At 41.1% G+C, this 23,076-nt stretch overlaps 1 pseudogene; it reads left to right on the top strand.

The window, feature by feature from the left end:
• The first annotated feature begins 19,680 nt into the window (after positions 1 to 19,680).
• Positions 19,681 to 23,076, top strand: part of LOC103118110 (ATP-dependent RNA helicase DDX39A-like) — a 110,603-nt pseudogene continuing 107,207 nt past the window's right edge.

Below are 23,076 nucleotides of genomic sequence, written 5' to 3' on the forward strand. Positions count from 1 at the left end.
TGTATTTCTTACCATAAGTCAAGCTTTTAAAAGTTGAAGTCCACATGTTACTGTTCTCCAAAAGCATTATAAACTATTACATTCCTGTACTTTTACTTTGACTATCCATACATTTTTGCTCTGCCACTCATCTTTTAGAATAATGATTGACTATTGTAATTTAGGTATAACTTTTTCAATCAGCTTGGCTGAATCTGTTCTCTGAAAACACAGATATTTTTCAGTAATCCCTTTATACAGTTTTTAATTATTACTTTTTATGTATTTAACTTTCCTATGCCACACTGTGAGCATTTGAACACCAAAACTTTGTACTTTTTCACTTTTATACGAAACATGTTATACTAGAATCTGAATCTTTTCTACATTTCAGATTGCCATTTCTTTCTTTTTTTTCTCTCCAGGGTTATTACTGGGGCTCAGTGCCTGAAATACAAATTCACTACTCCTGTAGGCTATCTTTTCCCCTTTTGTTGTCCATTGTTGTTCTTGTTACTATTATTTTTGTCATTGTTGGACAGGACAGAGAGAAATGGGGAGAGGAGGGGACAACAAAGATCAGGTGAGATAGATAGACACCTGCAGACCTGCTTCACCACTTGTGAAGTGACTCCCCTGCAGGAGGGGAGCTGGGGGCTGGACCCAGGATCCTTACAAGGCATCCTTGCACTTTGCTCCATGTGCCCTTAACCCACTGTGCTACTGCCCTGCCCCCCCCACCAGATTGCCAATTCTAAGTAAACAGGATTATACATGTGCTTTGTATGACTTGGATAACTTTGATCAAGTTCTGCATCATACATTCATGCATTTATCCAATCACTCATTTATTCAACAAACATTCTGAAATACTGTTCAGCACTCAATATTCTTGAGACAGGGACTATTATCAGTAAACAAAGAAAGGGGCTAGATGGTGGCACACAGATTGCAGTGTATATGTTACCATGCACAAAGGCCTGGGTTAAACCCCCCAGTCTCCACCTTTCACTCTTTATTTATCTCTGTCTCTGTCAGAATTAAAAAAAAAAAAGACCACCAGAGGTGGAGCTGTCATACAGACACTGATACCTGAGTGATAAACCTGGTCACTAAAATAAGCTAAATAAATAAATAAATAAAGATAAAAAGTTCTTACTCCAAGGAGTTTCTATTTTGTATTAATGTTATGTCATTTACTGAATATTATTCTTACTTTTTAAACTTAAGTAAAATGCCATTTTAACTCAGTTTTTTCCCTGTCTTATTTATTTTGCATTTAAACATATAATTTATCCCCAGAAATACATTTATTTTCCTCCTTATAACTTATTTTCCTCCTTAATTTGAATGTCTGCATTTGAAAAATACATATTTTAATGTTTGAAGTTGAAGGTAGTTCCTTCAGAATGTAATTTTAATTCTTAATATGCATGCTGAGGAAGGGTAAAGGAGCAATGACATGAAAATGTTATAAATATCTCTTTGATATGAATATTCATGAAATGATGCACCTCTTAATATTCTGAAGTTACTTGGAAGTTTCCAGGGTAAAAAGAGGAACTCCTTGCACCCCAAAGAGATCTTTGGTCCATACTCCCAGAGAGAGAAGAATAGGGAAGCTTCCAATGGAGGGGACAAGATACAGAACTCTGGTGGTGAAAATTGTATGGAATTGTACCTCTCTTATCCCACAATCTTGTTATCATTATTAACTCACTAATAAAATAAATAAAAAATGTGTGGAAAAAAAGAAAGAGGAAGGAAGAGGCAGGGCTATGAGCAGCAGCAGATCTGTTTCTCTCCTCTCCACTCCTCTCTTGGATCAACTGGGAATACCAAAGGAGATCACCTGGGACCGAAACAAGACAGGACTAGAATGATTTCAGGAGCCCACCAAATCACCAGTGAGTGCAAACACATGTGGCTGGTGGACAGAGAGGACCCTAGGGAGAGATTAAGTGGCTGGTAACAGTCCATCAGTTTATCAGCTGAGACACCACCTCCAGACTGTTTCACCAACAATGGGATGGCTGAAGGGAGGAGAGGACACCCTGGAGACTCACCAAGTGCAACTCTGAGTCTCCATTGCTACTACCCTCAGAATCTAGAGCAGTGGCAGGGAGGACCTGGACTGACACCAGGGGACAGAGACCTAAACAGGAAACTCAGGAGCAGACCTATACCTCCTTAGCATAGCATAGCATAGTGGTGGGGCTGTGAAAGTCTCTTTGCATAACCACTGGATTATCTCTGCCACACGCTGCTTTATCTCTTGATCAGGAGTCAGTGATTAAGCTAATAAGCCTACTTATAGTTTAAAAGCCCTCAGGCCCCCATAGCCTACAGCTAAGAAAAAGCACAAAAAAAGGCTTTTAAGCCACTGAGCTCCAACTCAGGGATTAAAATACTATTGAAACAACTGTCAATATCCACAACTGTGAACTCTCAAATTACCTTACTTAGACACAAGTCAATCCAGGCAAGAGTGATCAGTAATTTGAAAAGTTCTGAGAGAGGGACCTCATAACAGAATATATAAAATGGTTAAACCAACAAGAAGAAATATTAGAGAAATTAACCAGGACAAGAGTCCAGCTAAAAGCCCCCCAAAGGGTAAAGCACAAAATGATGATGTCAACATCCAAACACTAGTTAGGGAAATAATCACAGGAGTGAGTAAAGAGTTTGAAAGAATTGTCATCAGAAATACAGAAACAACAAATGAGACTCTAGAAGAAAACACTAATTATCTCAAGGTTATTAGAGAGCTAAAAGCTGAAATAACTGAGCTAAGAACACAACTAGCTGAACAAGCTAAAACAGCATCAGAACAGGGTAACAAAATAGATGAACTCCAGAAAACAGAGGGCAGAGAGAATAGAATCAATGAAGCTGAAGACAGAATTAGCAAGATCGAGGACGAATTAGAGACAACTAAAAAAGAAGTAAGAGATCTTAAAAAGAGATTAAGAGATACTGAAAACAACAGAGACCTATGGGATGACTTCAAAAGAAATAATATACACATTATTGGTTTACCAGAGGAAGAAAGAGAGGGAGAGGAAGAAAGCATTCTTCAGGCCATAATAGCTGAAAACTTCTCTAGTCTAGACAACATCAAAGACATAAAGATTCAAGAAGCCCAGAGGGTCCCAAACAGAATAAACCCAGACTTAAAGACACCAAGACACATCATATTTAGAATGGAAAGGAATAAGGATAAAGAAAGGATCCTGAAGCCTGCAAGAGAAAAACAAAAAGTCACCTACAGAGGAAAACCCATAAGATTAGCAGCAGACTTCCCCATAGAAACACTACAGGGTAGAAGAGAATAGAAAGGTATCTACTGAGTGCTCAATCTGAAAGGCTTTCAGCGAAGACTACTGTATCCTTCTAGGCTGTCATTCAGACTAGATAAAGGCATAAAAACCTTCTCAGACTAGCAACAGTTGAAAGAATCAACTATCATCAAGCCTGCCCTGAAAGAAGTTCTGAAAGTTCTCCTATAAACAGACAACCATAAATATACCATATTTCAGAACACTGTAAAACTCTACAAGAATGGAGTTAAAATATCTTCAATCTTTGATATCAATAAATGTCAGTGGCCTGAATTCACCTACTAAAAGACACAGAGTAGGTAGATAGATCAGAAAACACAACCCAACAATATGCTGTCTACAGGAAACCCACCTAACTCAACAAGAGAAACACAGACTCAAAGTGAAAAGATGGAAAACTATCATACAGGCCAATTGCCCACAAAAAAGGGAAGAAACTGCTATTCTTATATCTGACATGATAGACTTTAAAATAGGTAAGATTTAAAAAGATACGATTGAGTGCACATATTACAATACACAAGGACCTGGGTTGCACCCTTAGTTCCCATATGCATGGAGATCTTTGTGAGTGGTGAAGCAGAGCTGTAGGTGTCTCTCTGTCTTTCTTTGTCTCTGTCTCCACCTTCCTTCTTGATTTCTGACTGCCTCTATCTAGTAAATAAATAAAGATAATTTTTAAAATAAAAAAGAAAAGCAAATATATTTCTCTATTTATGAGACACAGCCATAGTCTCACTCTGGCACAAATAATACTAGAATGCAAATTCATGACCTCACACTTTATACTGACTCACCTCCCAGGCATGCAGCAAAGCAGCAACTTTCCTTCTTTTTTTTTTCCTTAAATGCTCATTATGTTGTACTAGATACATTTCAATATAAACTTTGTTTGAAAACAATGGTTTTGAAAGGGTGAGGGAGACAGCATAATGGTTATGCAAACAGACTCTCATGTTTGAGGCTTCTAAATTCCAGGTTCAATCCCCTGCACCACCATAAACCAGAGCTGAGCAGTGCTCTGGTTTCACTGTATGTGTCTCTCTCCGCATCTCTTTCAAAAAAAAAAAAATTAAATAATGGAGTCAGGCGGTAGCACACGGGTTAAGCACATTGTGTGAAGCAAGGACTGGCATAAGTGTTTTGGTTTGAACCCCTGGCTCCCCACCTGCAGGGGAGTTGCTTCACAAGTGGTGAAGCAGATTTGCAGGTGTCTATCTTTCTCTGCCCCCTCTGTTTTCCCTTCCTCTCTCCATTTCTCTCTGTCCTAACAATGACAACATCAATAAAAACAACAATAACAAAAACAATAAGGGTAACAAAAGGGAAAATCAATTTTAAAAACCAATGGTTTGGAGCATTAAAGAAATGCAATTTGGGGTTACTGAAATTAAAGTATAAAGAACATTCTGCTAACACAACTCCAAGTTGTCTCTTTCAGATAGTATGCTGCTAAGTTGCAATGCTCAGAGAAGAACAACTGCCTAGGCCTCCTCTCTATTTAAACTAACAGTATGCACTGATTAGATCTGGTTTATGGTGGTGAGGGGGATTGAACTGATGACTTCAGAGCCTCAGGTGTGAGAGTCTCTTTGCATAACCATTACGCTATTTGCCTCCTCGGCCCTTAAGAATGTTGTGTCTTAGACTTCTCTTTTCCTGACCCTGGGGTTAGACTGAGCAGGGTTGAGAGTTACGGTTGTTTGCCAATTTTGTTTTCCTTATATCTCCCATTGTCTTTGGCTGCTTCAGACCTAAGTTGATACATCTATTGTAAATAACATCAATTAAAAATTACTTGCCAAGGTAAAAAGATAAGGAGTTGAAGCAATGCAGTGTCCATTAATGCTCTAGCCTGCAAGAGGACTGGAAAAGCCACCAGCAGAGATCCTCTGGAACAATTCAGAGAATGGCACGTTTATTAGACGTGTAAGTCAGCTTTTTTTATAATCACAATGAAGTATATGCTGACATACATTTGAAATCATAATAACATGTATTTAAGTTAGGCTTTTCTTTAAAAAAAGATCAAAGTTAGAACATCTGTGTATGTGGGCAAAGATCTGCATCTATCATTAGCCTAATGATCAAATACTTCAAATTAGAGATAGGTTATCTATATGTGGTTATAGATAAAAATTTATATAAAAATATTTTTGTACTTGATGATTGTTTTATTCATGTTCCTTTGAAAAGAAGACCTAACCATTTCTTACACTGAGTTAAGAAAGCCTACAGCAGTTTAGGCAAGGTGGAAGTAAAATGAAACGTGTCATGAGATGTAGGCTGCCTCTGCCACAAACCATGAATGAATGGCAGTATCATCTGTTTTCCATCTACACCATACCTCGGCTTCGCGTGAGCTTAATGTGCAGCTTGGCGATACGAGAATCCGGCATGAAGCCCAGCCAGTTTATCTTGGCGTTACTCTAGATTGCACTCTGTCATTTCACAAACATCTCATAAAAACTGCAGCAAAGGTGGGCACAAGGAATAACATCATTGCAAGACTGGCCAGCTCCTCATGGGGCACGAGCGCTTCCACACTACGATCATCATCTCTGGCATTATGCTATTCCACTGCAGAATACTGTGCCCCAGTATGGTTCCGTAGCCCCCATGTCCACTTGGTCGATTCCAAATTATATTCCTCCATGAGGATAATTTCTGGAACCATCCGTTCCACCCCGGTTCCATGGCTGCCAGTTCTTAGCAACATCGCCCCCGCCAGATATTCTTCAGGATGCGGCATCATCTAAGTTCATTTCCCACATCTACGCTCGACCGGACCTGCCAATATATGCGGATATCTTCGCCCACCCTGTCCAACGCTTGACGTCTCATCACCCAATCTGGTCCCCTACGCCTACACTGAACTTCTCTGTTCCAGACTCTTGGAAACAGAGTTGGCAGTCAGCTAAGGTAAAGAACAAACACCTCATCATAGACCCCTGCAAGCGTCAACCCGGCTTTGACCTAGCACGTTATGATTGGGCCCTCCTCAATTGCTATCGAACAGGCCATGGCCAGTGCGCTGCCATGTTCCATTGCTGGGGAGCCAGAGACGACCCGAACTGCCACTGTGGCTACAGACAGACTATGACCCACATAGTCAACGACTGCCACCTCTCCAGATTCAAAGGAGGTCTCGAAACTTTACATCAGGCTCAACCTGATGCTGTTGACTGGCTACGGAAGAAGGGCAAACGCTAGAAGAAGAATTGAATGTAAAGCTTTAATTCCCCCATAAAGAAATAATAAAAAATAACTATGGGAAACAGAAAAAAAATGTCATGGACAGAGGACTTAGTGGGGTTGTACTGTTATATGGAAAACTGGGAAATGTTATGCATGTACAAACTATTGTATTTACTGTCGAACGTAAAACATTACTTCCCTAATAAAGCAATTAAAAATATATATACTGGGGGGCTGGGTGGTGATGCACCTAGTTAATCGCACACATTACAGTGAGCAGGGATTTAGGAGTGGTGAAGCAGGGATGCTTATGTCTGTGTCTCTTTCCCTCTCTCTACCTCCTCCACCTCTCTCAGTTTCTCTCATCTCTGTTCAATAAGACAAACAAATAAAAATAAGTTAAATCTTAAAAATAAATAAATAAATGTACAAAAATACTGTTGATTCCCAAAATAAATTTTACCATTACTAATAAAGGAAACTGTACTTTATTGTGTTGTTTTAGTAACTATCTTAGAGAAAAGAATTATGTTGTTATTTAGTAAGTGAAACTTTATTAGACCTTAATATTCTTTTATTTATTATTTATTTATTTATTCCCTTTTGTTGCCCTTGTTATATTGTTGTTATTATTATTGCTGTTATTGAAGTTGTCATTGTAGGATGGGATGGAGAGAAAAATGTAGAGAGGAGGGGAGAAAGATAGATACCTTCAGACCTGCTTCACTGCTTGTGAAGCAACTCCCCTGTTGGTGGGGAGCCAAGGACTCAAACCTGGATCCTTACTCTGGTCCTTGCGTTTTGCACCATGTGCACTTAATCCCCCTGCACTACTGCCCAATGATTGGCAAGGCTGTAGGCTGAGAGGGCTACCCTTTCACACAATTCCCACCCCAGAGTTCCATATCCCATCCTCGTCATTGGAAGTTTTCCTATCCTTGATCCCTCCAGGAGCATGGACCCAGAATCACTATAAAGTGTAGAAGGTGGAAGGTCTGGCTTCTGTAATTCTATCTCCAGTGGACATGGGCATTAGCAGGTCGATCAACCTGTTTCTATCTTTTTTTTTTTTTATTGGTCTGTAGTTTTCTTTTTTGGTTGTGTCCCTGTCTGCTTTTGGTATCAGGGTGATGTTGGCTTCATAGAAGCTGGCAGGGAGTATTCCAGTGTCTTCAATCTTCTGGAAGACTTTTAAAAGTAGAGGTATTAGTTCTTCTTTGAAAGTTTTGTAGAATTCATTTGTAAAACCATCTGGTCCAGGACTTTTATTTTTGGGAAGATTTTTGATAACTGTTTCAATTTCATTAGCTGTGATGGGCCTGTTCATGTTATCCACTTCCTCTTTACTTAGTTTTGGAAGTTGGTAGGTATCTAGGAAATCATTCATTTCTTCCAGGTTCTCTAGCTTGGTGGCATATAGTTGTTCATAGAAGCCTCACATGATATGTTGAATTTCTGCAATGTCTGTTGTGATATCTCCTCTTTCATTTACTATCCAATTTATTTGGGTCTTCTCCCTTTTTTGTTTTGTGAGTCTGGCTAAAGGTTTGTCAATTTTGTTCACTCTTTTGAAGAACCAACATTTACTTTCATTGATCTTTTGTATGGTTTTCCTATTCTCAATGTTATTTATTTCTGCCCTAACTTTAGTGATTTCTGTCCTTCTGGTTGCTTTAGGATTCCTTTGTTGTTCTTCTTCTAGGTCTTTAAGATGTGCAATCAGGCTGTTTATTTGTGCCTTTTCTTGTTTCCTAATGTGTGCTTGTATAGCTATGAACTTCCCTCTTAGGACTGCTTTAGCTGTGTCCCAAATATTTTGATAGCTTGTGTCTTCATTTTCATTGAACTCTCGAAACATTTTGATTTCTTCCTTGATTTCCTCTTTGACCCAGAAGTTGTTAAGAAGTGTACTGTTGAGCTTCCACATTTTGGGAGTGTTACTAATCTTTTGTTGATTGTTAAGTGTTAGTTTAATTCCACTGTGGACTGAGAAGATGCTTGGGATGATTTCAGTGCTCTTGAATTGGCTGATGCTGTCTTTGTGGCCTAACATATGGTCTATCCTTGAGAATGATCCATGTGGATTTGAATAAAATGTGTATTCCAGTTTCTTGGGATGAATGACTCTGAAAATGTCCAATAGTTCTAGTTTATCTATCTCTTCATTTAGCTCCCTCATGTCTTTACTGATTTTCTTCCTGGATGATCTGTCAAGTTGAGATATTGGGGTGTTGAAGTCCCCTACTATGATTGTGTTACTGTTAATATATTGCTGTAGCTCTTTCAGTAGAAGTTTGATGTATTTAGATGGCTTCTCATTGGGTGCATAGATGTTAATAATTGTTAAGTCCTCTTGATTGACTGATCCTCTGAGCATTAAGTAGTGTCCATTCCTATCTTTTTAAATCTTATCTATTTTAAAGTCTATCATGTCAGATATGAGAATAGCTGTTCCTGCCCTTTTTTGTGGGCCATTGGCTTGTATGATAGTTTTCCATCCTTTCACTTTAAGTCTGTGTTTGTCTTGTTGAGTTAGGTGAGTTTCCTGTAGACAACATATTGTTGGGTTGTGTTTTCTGATCCATCTTCCTACTCTGTGTCTTTTAATAGGTGAATTCAGGCCATTGACATTTATTGATATCAAAGATTGAAGATATTTTAACGCCATTCTTGAAGAGTTTTAGAGTGTTTTGATATATGTCCTATTTGTGGTGGTCTGGTTGTTTATAGGAGACCTTTCAGAACTTCTTTCAGGGCAGGCTTGGTGATGGTTGCTTCCTTCAACTGTTGCTTGTCTGAGAAGGTTTTGATGCTTCCATCTAGTCTGAATGACATTCTAGCAGGATATAGTATTCTTGGCTGAAAGCCTTTCTCATTGAGCACTCGATAGATATCTTGCCATTCTCTTCTGGCCTGTAGTGTTTGTATGGAGAAGTCTGCTGCTAATCTTATGGGTTTTCCTTTGTAGGTGACTCTTTGTTTTTCTCTTGCAGCCTTGAGGATCCTTTCTTTATCCTTATTCCTTTCCATTCTAAGTATGACATGTCTTGGTGTCTTTAGGTCTGGGTTAATTCTGTTTGGGACCCTCTGGGCTTCTTGAATCTTTATGTCTTTGGTGTTGTCTAGACTAGAGAAATTTTCAGCTATTATGGCCTGGAGAATGCTTTCTTCCTCTCCTTCTCTTTCTTCCTCTGGTAAGCCAATAATGCGTATATTGTTTCTTTTGAAGTCATCCCATAGGACTCTGTTGTTGTTTTCAGCATCTCTTAATCTCTTTTTGAGATCTCTTACTTCTTTTTTAGTTGTCTCTAATTCATCCTCAATCTTGCTAATTCTGTCTTCAGCCTCATAGATTCTATTCTCTCTGCCCTCTACTGCTTTCTGGAGTTCATCTATTTTGTTGCCCTGCTCTGATACTGTTTTAGCTTGTTCAGCTAGTTGCCTTCTTAGCTCAGCGATTTCAGCTTTCAGCTCTCTAATAACCATGAGATAATTAGAATTTTCTTCCATATTCTCATTTGTTGTTCCTGCATTTCTGATTACAATTTTTTCAAATTCTTTACTCACTCTTGTTATTATTTCCTTAGCTAATGTTTGGATGTTGAACTCGTTGTTTTGTGCTTCACCCTCTGGAGGACTTTTAGCTGCACTCTTGTCCTGGTTCAAGTCTCCAATATTTTTTCTTGTTGTTTTAACCATTTTATGTATTATGTTATGAGTTCCCTTTATCAGTACTCTTCAAATTATTGATCACTATTGCCTGGATTGACTTGTTTCTAAGTAATTTAATTAAAGGGTTTACCGTGGTGGAAGTTAACAGTTTTTTCAATCCCTGAGTTGGAGCTCAGTGGTGTAAAAGCCTCTTTTTTTTTTCTTCCCTGTAGGCTATGGGAGCCTGAGGACTTTTAAACTGTCAATAGGCTTCTTAGCTTAATCACTGACTCCTGACCAAGAGATAAAGCAGGGTGTGGCAGAGATAATCCAGTGGTTATGCAAAGAGACTTTCACAGCCCCTCAGCTATGCCACCGAGGTATAGGTCTTCTCCTGAGTTTCCCGGTTAGATCTCTGTCCCCTGGTGTCCCTCCCTGTTGCTGCTCCAGATTCTGAGGGTAGTAGCAATGGAGACTCAGAGTTGCACTTGGTGAGTCTCTGGGGAGTCCTTTCCTCCCTTCAGCTGTCCCCTTGTTGTGGAGCAGACTAGAGGTGGTGTCTCCACTGATAAACTGTTGAACTGTTAGCAGTCACTTAATCTCTCCTTAGGCCCTTCTATCCTCTCTGTCACCAGCCACACGTTTTTGTACTCACGGGTGATTTACTGGGTTCCTGTGGTCATTCTAGTCCTGTCTTGTTTCGGTCCGGGTGGTCTCCTTTGGTATTCCTAGTTGATCCGGGATGATCAGCCTGCTTCTATCTTTCCCTAGTGGGGCAGGCCTCCGGGTATGGAGTTCTAGGACACACTGATGAGGTTGTCTGCCCAGGGAAGTCAGGTTGACATCCTGATAGCATTTGCAAACTGTTGTCTGAAAAAGCATAAAGAAATGAAGCAGAGGGGGTCGGGTGGTGGTGCACTTGGTTTAGCACAGATGTTACAGTGCCCAAGATCACAGGTTCATGCCCTTAGTCTGGTCCCCAGCTGCAGGGGGAAAGCTTTGTGAGTGGTGAAGCAGGAATGTGGGTGTTTCTGTGTCTCTGTCCTTCTCTATTGTCCCTTTTCCTCTCGATCTCTGGCTGTCAATCCAATAACTAATTAAAAATAACAAAAATTTTTGAAAAGATACAGACACAAACAAATTGTTTAATAATCAGGAACCTAAAAGTAAGAATATAACAGATGAGATCTGGGGTCTTTTTGCAGAAGGAAGCTAGGAAGTCTATTTTAGTCTATTCCAAAGGGCCCATGACATTGTTTTATTTTTCCTGAGCGTCACAGCTAACACACAGGTGGGTATTGTCTTGGGAGATGGTGTCAGATTTGTAAAAAAGACTAGAAAGCTGGATCAGGGCAGAGAGTAGCTCCCGCTTCAGTTTTCCAAACATTGAACAACACATGTTTATTTGGTAGCAATTGCTGCAATTTTAGCCTAGACAACTGACCTCTGTGGAAAGAAGAGGAAGATGAGGTAGTGGGTTAAACACCAGGGTGAGTGCTAACAAGCTTAATTAGCAATTCTTCCACCTGGGACAGAGCTGCCCAGGGAGAGCAAAGGACTCACAGGAGAGAGGCTGCACTTTATTCCTCAGGGCTGCATGTACCTGTGGTGCTCAGCCTGCTATCTCTCTCTGGATTTCATAAAACAACTCTCTCATAGCTAAAATCTTCCAAAAATTCTTGTTTATTATTTTGTTGTTGTTGTTGTTGGAGATATGTTATGGCAGAGGCCTTATCAGAAATTTTTGCTCTGGTTTTGAGCATTTTCCATGGCAATTAATACCAGGCATCATCATCATTTCAAACTGTGTAGTTCTCTGATCCCTCTCACTTGAAAACCAATAAATAATATTTTCAAAGAAGAAAGATGAAGTGATAGCAAAATATCTCAAATATAAGCAGAAAAAAGATGCCCTAGAGTAGCTTTTCTTTTATTTCATTAATGGTGAATTAATGTTTTACGTTAGACAGTAAATACAATAGTTTGTACAGACATAACATCTCCCAGTTTTCCATATAACAATACAACCCCAACTAGGTCCTGTATCATCTTTCTTGGATCTGTATTTTCCACACTATCCACCCCAGAGTCTTTTATTTGGTGCAATACACCAATTCAAGTTCAATTTCAATTTGTGTTTTCTTTTCTGATCTTGTTTTTCAACTTCTGCCTGAGAGTAAGATCATCCCATATTCATCCTTCTGTTTCTTACTTATTTCACTTAACATGAATTTTTCAAAGTCCATCCAAGTTTGGCTGAAAATGGTGAAGTCACCATTTTTATAGCTGAGTAGTATTCCTATATACATATATATAGGATATAGTATATATATAGGAATACATATATATAATATACCACAACTTTCTCAGCCACTCATTTGTTGTTGAACACATGGGTTGCTTTCAGGTTTTGGAGATTACAAGTTGTGCTTCCAAGAACATATGTATACACAGATCTTTTGGGATGGGTGTGTTGGCTTTCTTAAGATATATCCCCAGGAGACGAATTGTAGGATCATAGGGTAGGTCTATTTTTAGCCTTCCAAGAGTTCTCCAGACTGTTCTCCACAAAGGTTGGACCAATTGGCATTCCCACCAGCAGTGTAGGAGGGTTCCTTTGAACCCACAAGCTCTTCATTATTTGCTTCTGTTACCTTTTCTGATGTATGACATTCTCACAGCCGTGAAGTGCTATCTCATTGTTGTCTTTATTTGCATTTCTCCAAAAATCAGAGACATGGAGCATTTTTTCATGCTTGGCCTTTTGGGTCGTTTCTGTGGTGAATAGTCTATCCATATCCTCCCCCCATTTTTGAATAGGGTTATTTTGTTGTTGTTGTTGTTTTGAAATTTGCAAGTTATTTATTCTGGTTATTAGCATCTTGTCTGATATATGGCATGTAAAGGTCTTCTCCCATTCTTTGTGGGGTCTCTTAGTTTGGGGACTAGTCTCTTTAGGACTACACTATTTGTGTGGAGAAGTTTGCTGCTAATCTTATGGGATTTCATCTGTAGGTGACTCTGTTTTTCTCTTGCAGCCTTCAGGATCCTTTCCTTTCCTTATTCCTTTACATTCTAAATAGGATGTGTCTTGTTGTCTTTTAAGTCTGGGCTAATTCTGTTTAGGACCCTCTGGGCTTCTTGAATCTTTATGCCTTTGATGTTGTCTAGACTAGAGAAGTTTTCAGCTATTATGGCCTGAAGAATGCTTTCTTCCTCTGGTAAGCCAATAATGCATATATTGTTTCTTTTGCAGTCATCCCATAGGACTCTATTGTTGTTTTCAGTATCTCTTAATCTCTTTTTGAGATCTCTTACTTCTTGTTTAGCTGTCTCTTATTCATCCTTGACCTTGCTAATTCTGTCTTCAGGCTCATTTATTCTATTCTCTCTCCCCTCTACTGTTTTCTGGAGTTCATCTGTTTTGTTACCCTGTTCTGATACTGATTTAGCTTGTTCAGATAGTTGTGTTCTTCACTCAGCTATTTCAGCTTAAAGCACTCTAATAACCTTGAGATAGTGTTTTCTTCCAGAGTCTCATTTGTTGTTTCTGCATTTCTGATGACAATTCTTTCAAACTCTTTACTCACTCCTGTGGTTATTTCCTTAGCTAGTGTTTGGATGTTGAACTCATTATTATTATTATTATTTTCTTCTCCAGGGTTATTGCTGGGCTCGGTGCCTTGAACTCGTTATTTTTGTGCTTAACCCTTTGGGGGGCTTTTAGCTGCACTCTACTCCAGGTTCATTTCTCCAATATTTTCTTCTTGTTGGTTTAACCATTTTATATATTATGTTGTGAGTTCCCTCTCTCAGTACTTTTCAAATTACTGATCACTATTGCCTGGATTGACTTGTGTCTAAGTAAGGTAATTAAAGGGTTCACAGTTGTGGAAGTTAACAGTTGTTTCAATAGTATTTTAATCCCTGATTTGGAGCTCAGTGGCTTAAAAGCCTCTTTTCTGCTTTTGCTTTCCTGTTGGCTATGGGAGCCTGAGGGCTTTGAAACTCAAAGTAGGCTTCTTAGCTTAATCACTGACTCCTGAGGAAGAGATAAATCAGGGTGTGGCAGAGATAATCCAGTGGTTATGCTAAGAGACTTTCACAGCCCCACTTCTTTTTTTTAATATTTATTTTATTTATTTATTCCCTTTTGTTGCCCTTGTTGTTTTATTGTTGTAGTTATTATTGTTGTTGTCATTGTTGGATAGGACAGAGAGAAATGGAGAGAGGAGGGGAAGACAGAGAGGAGGAGAGAAAGATAGACACCTGCAGACCTGCTTCACCGCCTGTGAAGCGACTCCCCTGCAGGTGGGGAGCCGGGGTTCGAACCAGGATCCTTATGCCGGTCCTTGGGCTTTGCGCCACCTGCGCTTAACCCGCTGCCCTACAGCCCGACTCCCACACAGCCCCACTTCTATGCCACCAGGTTATAGGTCTTCTCCTGAGTTTCTTGGTTAGTTCTCTGTCCCCTGGTGTCAGCACAGGCCCTCTTTGCAGCTGCTCCATATTCTGAAGGCAGTAGCAATGGAGACTCAGAGGTGCACTTAGTGAGTCTCAGGGGAGTCCTCTCCTCCCTTCAACTGTCCCCTTGTCAGTGAAATAGACTGGAGGTGGTGTCTCAACTGATAAACTGCTGGACTGTTACCAGCCACTTAATCTCTCCCTAGGCTCCTCTCTGTCCATGAGCCACACATGTTTGCACTCCCCGGTGATTTGGTGGGTTCCTGAAGTCGTTATTGTCTTTTCTGTTTTTGGTCCCAGGTGGTCTCCTTTGGCACTCCTATTTGATCTGGGAGAGAAGAGAAGAGAAGAGAAGAGAAGAGAAGAGAAGAGAAGAGAAGAGAAGAGAAGAGAGGCACTTCTGCAGCTTCTTGTAGCCCTACCTCCCCATCCTTCTGTTTCTGACTTATCTCACATCCATGGCTCCTTCAAGCTCCTTCCAAGATGAAGTGAAGAAGGAGAATTCACCAGTTAAAATAGCTGAGTACTATTCCATTGGGTATACTGACCACAGCTTACTCAACCATTCATCTATTGTTGGACACCTGGGTTGCGTCCAGGTCAGGTGATTACAAATCGTGCTGCTATGAACACATACCCATATACACACATAGCTTTTTGGATGGGTGAATTTAGGTATTAGGATATATGCCTAGGTGGTGCAGGAGATAGCACAGTGTATAAAGCACTGGACTCTTAGAGCATAGGTTGCTGAGTTCAGTTCCTGGCAGCATATGGACCAGAGTGATATCACTTATTTCTTTTTTTCACGTTTCTCACTATCTTCCTCAGGAATAATTAAATAAATCTTTTTTAATTAAATATTTTTAAAAGGATATATACCCAGGAGAGGGATTACAGGATCAAAGGGTAGGTCTACTGTTAGCATTCTGAGAGTTCTCCAGGCTTCTTTCCACAGCGGTGACTCCAACCTTCTTATTTTCCAGTTGTACAACTCTTCAGGACTTTGACTGAACCTCATACAGAGATGAGACTTCCCTACCTTTAAAAAATATTTATATAATAGTCCTTTACAAAATTATAAGATAATAGGAGTCTAATATCACAATACTTTCAACATCAGATCTCTGAATTTCGCGCTCAGATACTGCAGCAAATACTGGAATAATTTTTACAAGGTCACAGATAGCATTTGACTACATACATAAATCTATCTATCTACCATCTATCACTCTATCTATCATCTCTAATTTATTGTCCCATTTATATTCACTCCTACAGCCCTTTCTTCACTTATATCCAAGTCACAATTACAACTATTAATAATTCTAGGCATCCTTTCCTTTTCTATTCCCTCTCAGATACGTGGAATAGTGCTTGATGTCCACTGGTATTTTCTTGATTTTATTTGTCCTTTCAGTACTGGTAGAAAAATTAAGAGGCCCTGAATCCTCAAAGCACTGCTATTCACCATAGCATATTCACAGGCATGCAGTATCAAACTGGGCAAGTCACTTTAGGTCCACTCCGGGACCTCTGTCTACTCTCAAATTGACTGGAAGAGGTGGGAGTCGGGCTGTAGCGCAGCCGGTTAAGCGCAGGTGGCGCAAAGCACAAGGACCGGCATAATTATCCCGGTTCGAACCCTGGCTCCCCACCTGCAGGTGAGTCGCTTCACAGGCGGTGAAGCAGGTCTGCAGGTGTCTATCTTTCTCTCCTCTCTGTCTTCCCCTCCTCTCTCCATTTCTCTCTGTCCTATCCAACAATGACAACAACAATAATAACTACAACAATAAAACAACAAGGGCAACAAAAGGGAATAAATAAATAAAAATAAATAGTAAAAAAAATTTTTAAAAATTGACTGGAGGAATAAAGATATCCTCAGAAAAGAAAAAAAAAACTGAGAGAATCAATTACAAAAGAAAAACTGAGATAATCAATTACAATCAAACTAAAGCTACAAGAACTTCTAAAGAATCTCCTCTTAAAGCAAATACACACTTATAGTCCAGCATAAAACAATGAGGCTGACATATTTCAAATTTTCAATCTCACTAAACATTCTTAATCTAAACTCATCCATGAAAAGGCCTAGATTAGAAATGTGAGTCAACTATGAGTACCTCACAGTGCTCAACATCTAGGCCCAGGAAAAGGGCAGCACATCAAGTGACAGTGTCCCTGAGACACCTGAGGAAGTGTGTCCAGAGCAATATCCTCAGAGTAGGGGGCTAACTCCCCTCTCTCTCGAGCAGATAGATCTGCCAGGCAGAACACTAGTAAGGAGATAAAAGAATTAAATGAAGAGCTGGACAGGTGAGAAAAGCAAACAAATAATCAGAGTCCTGCTGACACATGCTGAAGTGCTGGTAGATTGGGATTCAGAGATCTTTGGTCATCTACAATTTCTCCCTTCTATGAGTATGCACCTAGACTCTTTGTGGGGTGCAGAACGACATAGTTCTGTCTTCTGGAATCACTTGTGTTAGTCAAAGGAATTGGAAATTTGATTCCTACCCCAGCCTGTCTCTGTCCAACTACACTGATTGTTTCAACTGCCTTGTTCCCTGCTAGTAGTACTTTGTAGTGCCAGTCATCATTATGATATGAGTCTCCAGTTCAGCATGGATACTTGCCGGGTAGTGGTAAACAGCAAAATGGTTACACAAAGAGACTGTCATGCCAGAGGCTCAGAAGACCCAGCTTCAATCCCCCACACCGATGTAAACCAGATAATCAGTACTCTGGGGTATAATATTAATAAAATAAAAGTGAAAATGTGTCTAAAAAAAAAACACTGAAACTTCCAGGTTCTACGTTCTTGGGGTTTTGTGGGAACATATTGTAATCTCCCCAAGATCACACCAGCACTGAATGCATATTTGGCGCCAACTTGATATGAATCACACCAATAGTCAAGCAAAATTGGTCTCTAGGCCAAATGGAGGTGTGCTATCTAATCATTTCATCTGGGCAGGGTCTTAACCTGAAAGGATTTTGGGATCTGAGTAATTAGCTTGTCTCCTTTAGGGATCTGGGTGTGTAGGGTGTATCCTAAATGGGATATAAAAGTGTAGGTCCCTAAGCGGTAAATCAGACTCTTCCAGCTCTTCAGTCTGCCTGTGGGTTCTCCAGAGACCTGAGATCTGAGCACACAGCCAATTCTTCACAGCTGGTAAGTTACCCACCTCTGCTAAGGACACATCATGATGCTGTGGTCATTCAACTATGGTAAAGTAACAATGAAGAAGGAATTTAAAATTTTTGTTCCATACATTCTTTATTTTTTTAATTACTTTTTATTTTAATTTTTATTGGGGAATTAATGTTTTACATTCAATAGGAAATACAATAGTTTGTACATGTATAACATTCCCCAGTTTCTCATATAACAATACAACCCTCACTAGGTCCTCTGTCATCCTTCTTGGATCTGTATTCTCCTTACCCACCCACCCCAGAGACTTTTACTTTGGTGCAGTATGCCAATTTCATTTCAGGTTCTACTTGTGTTTCTCTTCTGATCTTGTTTTTCAACTTCTGCCTGAGAGTGAGATCATCCCATATTCATCCTTCTGTTTCTAACTTATTTCTCTTAAAATGAAATTTTAAGATCCATGCAAGATCTTCTGAAAATGGTGAAGTCACTATTTTTTACAGCTGAGTAGTATTCCATTGTGTATATATACCACAACTTTCTCAGCCACTCATCTGTTGTTTGACACCTGGGTTTGCTTCCAGGTTTTGGCTATTACAAATTGAGCTGCTAAGAACATATGTGTACACACATCTTTTTGGATGGGTGTGTTGGCTTCCTTAGGATATATCCCCAGGAGAGGAATTGCAGGATCTTAGGGTAGGTCCATTTCTAGCCTTCTGAGAGTCCTCCACACTGTTCTCCACAGAGGTTGGACCAATTGACATTCCCACCAGCAGTGTAGAAGATTCCCTTTGACCCTACACCCTTTCTGGCATTGGCAGCTGTTACCGTTTCTAATGTATGACATTCTCACAAGAGTGAAGTGGTATCACCTTGTTGTCTTTATTTGCATTTCTCTGACAGAGACTTGGAGCATTTTTTCATGTGTTACTTGGCCTTTTGTGTGTCTTCTGTGGTGAATATTCTGTCTATGTCCTCCCCCCATTTTTTGATGGGGTTATTTGTTGTCTTGTTGTTGAATTAGGCAAGCTCTTTATATATGTTGGTTATTAAACTCTTGTGTGATGTATGGCATGTAAAGATCTTCTCCCATTCTGTGAGGGGACTCTTGGTTTGGGTAGCGGTTTCTTTTGCTGTTAAGAAGCTTTTTAATCTGATGTAGTCTCATAGGTTTATACTTGCCTTAGTCTTCTTTGTAATTGGATTCGTTTCATTGAAGATGTCTTTAAAATTTATGCGGAAAAGAGTTCTGCCAGTATTTTTCTCTAAGTATCCGATAGTTTCTGGTCTAACATCCAAGTCCTTGATCCACTTGGAATTTACTTTTGTATTTGGTGAAATACAGTGGTTCAGTTTCAATCTTCTGCATGTTCAACACATTGTTTCCAACACCATTTATTGAAGAGACTCTGCTTTCCCCATTTAATAGTCTGGCCCCTTTGTCAAAGATTAGATGTCCATAGGATTGTGGGGCTTCTTTATTTTTTATTTAAAAAAAAAAAACTCTGTATTTGTGAGTGAAACAGAGCCCAGGAAACCAGAAGCCTACTGGCAGATACTCCCTGGATTGAAGTGAATTTATGTCTTTATTTTCAGATATACAGATTTTAGAGTTCAATATTGCCGCTCCATAAAGTTTAATATTGATTCGGAATGTGATGATTTGTATATATAATTACTCAGTTGTCAACAGTTTACTAAAGCATATTTTTATTATTTTAATATTTTAAAAAATGTTTTCAGGCATTTGGCGTCTCTTACAACACTACGAGGAGGCGAATGGGAGGAGTCCTGACACTGCCCACGGTCACAGTGTGAAGGCCCAGCCCACCCGCATCACCAGCTCGGTGTCCGCAGCTGTTCTCTGTTCCAGATCGCGCCATGGCGGAGCTGGACATGAAGAGAGAGCTACTGGACTACGAGGATGACGAGGAGCCGCAAGTGCCCCCCAGAGCACCTCAGACGCCCGGAAAAAGGACATGAAAGGCTCCTACGTGTCCATCCACAGCTCGGGCTTCCGCGACTTCCTGCTCAAGCCTGAGCTGCTGCGAGCCATCGTGGACTGTGGCTTTGAGCACTCTTCGGAGGTCCAGCACGAGTGCATCCCGCAGGCCATCCTGGGCATGGATGTGCTGTGCCAGGCCAAATCTGGCATGGGCAAGACCGCCGTGTTCGTGCTAGGCACGCTACAACAGATTGAGCCGGGCACCAGCCAGGTGATGGTGCTGGTGATGTGTCACACGCGGGAGCTGGCCTTCCAGATCAGCAAGGAGTATGAACGCTTCTCCAAGTACATGTCCGGCGTCAAGGTGTCCGTGTTCTTCGGGGGCCTGTCCATCAAGAAGGACGAGGAGGTGCTGCGCCGCCAGTGCCCGCACGTGGTGGTGGGCACCCCGGGCCACATCCTGGCGCTCGTGCGCAACCGCAGCCTCAACCTGAAGCACGTGAAGCACTTTGTGCTGGATGAGTGCGACAAGATGCTGGAGCAGCTACTCATGCGTCGGGACGTGCAGGAGATCTTCCTTGTGACGCCGCACGAGAAGCAGTGCATGATGTTCAGCGCCACGCTCAGCAAGGACATCCGGCCCGTGTGCCGCAAGTTCATGCAGGACCCCATGGAGGTGTTCGTGGACGACGAGACCAAACTGATGCTGCACGGGCTGCAGCAGTACTACGTGAAGCTCAAGGACAACGAGAAGAACCGCAAGCTCTTCGACCTCCTGGACGTGCTGGAGTTTAACCAGGTGGTGATCTTCCTGAAGTCGGTGCAGCGCTGCATGGCGCTGGCCCAGCTGCTGGTGGAGCAAAACTTCCCGACCATCGCCATCCACCGCCATCCACAGGAGGAGCGCCTGTCCCACTACCAGCAGTTCAAGGACTTCCAGAGGCAGATCCTCGTGGCCACCAACCTGTTCAGCCGCGGCATGGACATCGAGCGGGTCAACATGGTCTTCAACTACCACATGCCCGAGGACTCAGACACCTACCTCCACCGTGTGGCCCGTGCTGGCCGCTTTGGCACCAAGGGCCTGGCCATCACGTTCGTGTCCAATGAGGGCAACACCAAGATCCTCAACGATGTGCAGGAGCGCTTCGAGGTGAACGTGGCAGAGCTGCCCGAGGAGATCCATATCTCTACCTACATCGAGCAGAGCCGGTAACCCAGTGCCCAAGGCCCAGGACCAGCACGCCCCACCCCCCTTGCCTCTGTTTATACTGTTTGTATGCTATATGTTTTTGTGAAAGAATAAATTTTTATTACAGAAAAAAATGTCTTTATTTATTAATGAGAAAGATAAGAGGAGAGAGGGAAAGAACCAAACATCGCTCCAGACATGTACTGATGGGGATTGAACTCAGGACCTCATGCTTGAGAGTCTAGTGCCTTAACCACCCTCAGGACCACCCAAAGATTATTTTCACATGGCAAAAATTGAATTTCATAAAACTTTTATTAGTGATTTACTAATGATACACAAGATTGGGTATACTTGCAAACAATTCCAACCACTAGAGTTACATAGCCCATCCCCTCCGTTGAAATTTGTATATTGTTTTAGTTTTTTAAATTTCTTTCATATATTTATAAAAAAGAGAGACATTGACATAACCAAAGGATAAGAGGGGTACAACTCCACACAGTTCCGACCATCAGATCTCCATATCCCATCCACTGTCCTGATAGCTTTCCTACTCTTTATCCCTCTGGGAGTATGGACCCAAGGTCATTGTGGGATGCAGAATGTGGAAGGTCTGCCTTCTATAATAGCTTCCCTGCTGAACATGGGCATTGACTGGGAGATCCAAACTCCCAGCCTGGCTCTCTCTTTCCCAAGTAGGGTGGGGCTCTGGGGTAGTGGGCTCCAGGACACATTGGTGGGGTCCTCTGTCCAGGGAAGTTTGGTCGGTATCATGCTAGCACCTGGAACCTGTTGGCTGAAAAGAGAGTTAACATACAAATCCAAACAAATTGTTGAACAATCATGGACCTAAAGGTTGGAATAGTGCAGAAGAAATGTTGGGGGGATTTCATGAACATCTCATAAAAACTGCAGCAAAGGTAGGCGCAAGGAATAACATCATTGCAAGACTGGCCAGCTCCTCATGGGGCACGAGTGCTTCCACACTACGATCATCATCTCTGGCATTATGCTATTCCACTGCAGAATACTGTGCCCCAGTATGGTTCTGTAGCCCCCATGTCCATTTGGTCGATTCCAAATTATATTCCTCCATGAGGATAATTTCTGGAACCATCCGTTCCACCCCGGTTCCATGGCTGCCAGTTCTTAGCAACATCACCCCGCCAGATATTCGTCGGGGTGCGGCATCATCTAAGTTCATTTCCCATGTCTACGCTCGACCAGACCTGCCAATATATGCGGATATCTTCGCCCACCCTGTCCAACGCTTGACGTCTCATCACCCAATCTGGTCCCTTATGCCTACACTGAATTTCTCTGTTCCAGTCTCTTGGAAACAGAGTTGGCAGTCAGCTGAGGTAAAGAACAAACACCTCATCACAGACCCCTGCAAGTGTCAACCCGGCTTTGACCTAGCACGTTATGATTGGGCCCTCCTCAATCGCTATCGAACAGGCCATGGCCGGTACGCCGCCATGTTCCATTGCTGAGGAGCCAGAGACGACCCGAACTGCCCCTGCAGCTACAGACAGACTATGACCCACATAGTCAACGACTGCCACCTCTCCAGATTCAAAGGAGGTCTCGAAACTTTACATCAGGCTCAACCTGATGCTGTTGACTGGCTATGGAAGAAGGGCAAATGCTAGAAGAAGAATGGCAGTCTCCTATCAACCTGGTTATTGAAATTCCCAGTAGTAGTACAAACTATTCAAAGCTCTATATCACACACAATGGCTAGACTGGCCTTCAGAATTTTCTTGAATCTACAAGTAATGGAATTAAAAAAATGGATAGAGAAAAAAAAAGTTACAAGAGGAAGGAAATTTTGAGAATGGAAAGAATCTGAAGAAATTCTAAGTAACAATCTAGAAATATGTTGAAGTGGTCACATTTACAATTCTAATCCCATGTCCTATTCTGGCCTGAGATTTGAGAATTTTGAGTCTTAATAAGTTGTCTATAGGCCACCGGAAAACAAAAAGAAGATAATTAGCCCAATGGAGAAAATTAAGTAAGATTATCTTAATAAGCAAAAATAATTTTTATTCCAATGGGCACTAATTCATTGGGGAGCTTTTAAAATTGAAATCCAAGACTCATTCAAGTGGCTCTTACTGAATTAGTGTGAGGT

The sequence above is a fragment of the Erinaceus europaeus genome, chromosome 11 (genome assembly GCF_950295315.1).
Source record: "Erinaceus europaeus chromosome 11, mEriEur2.1, whole genome shotgun sequence".
In the NCBI taxonomy this organism is placed as follows: domain Eukaryota; kingdom Metazoa; phylum Chordata; class Mammalia; order Eulipotyphla; family Erinaceidae; genus Erinaceus; species Erinaceus europaeus.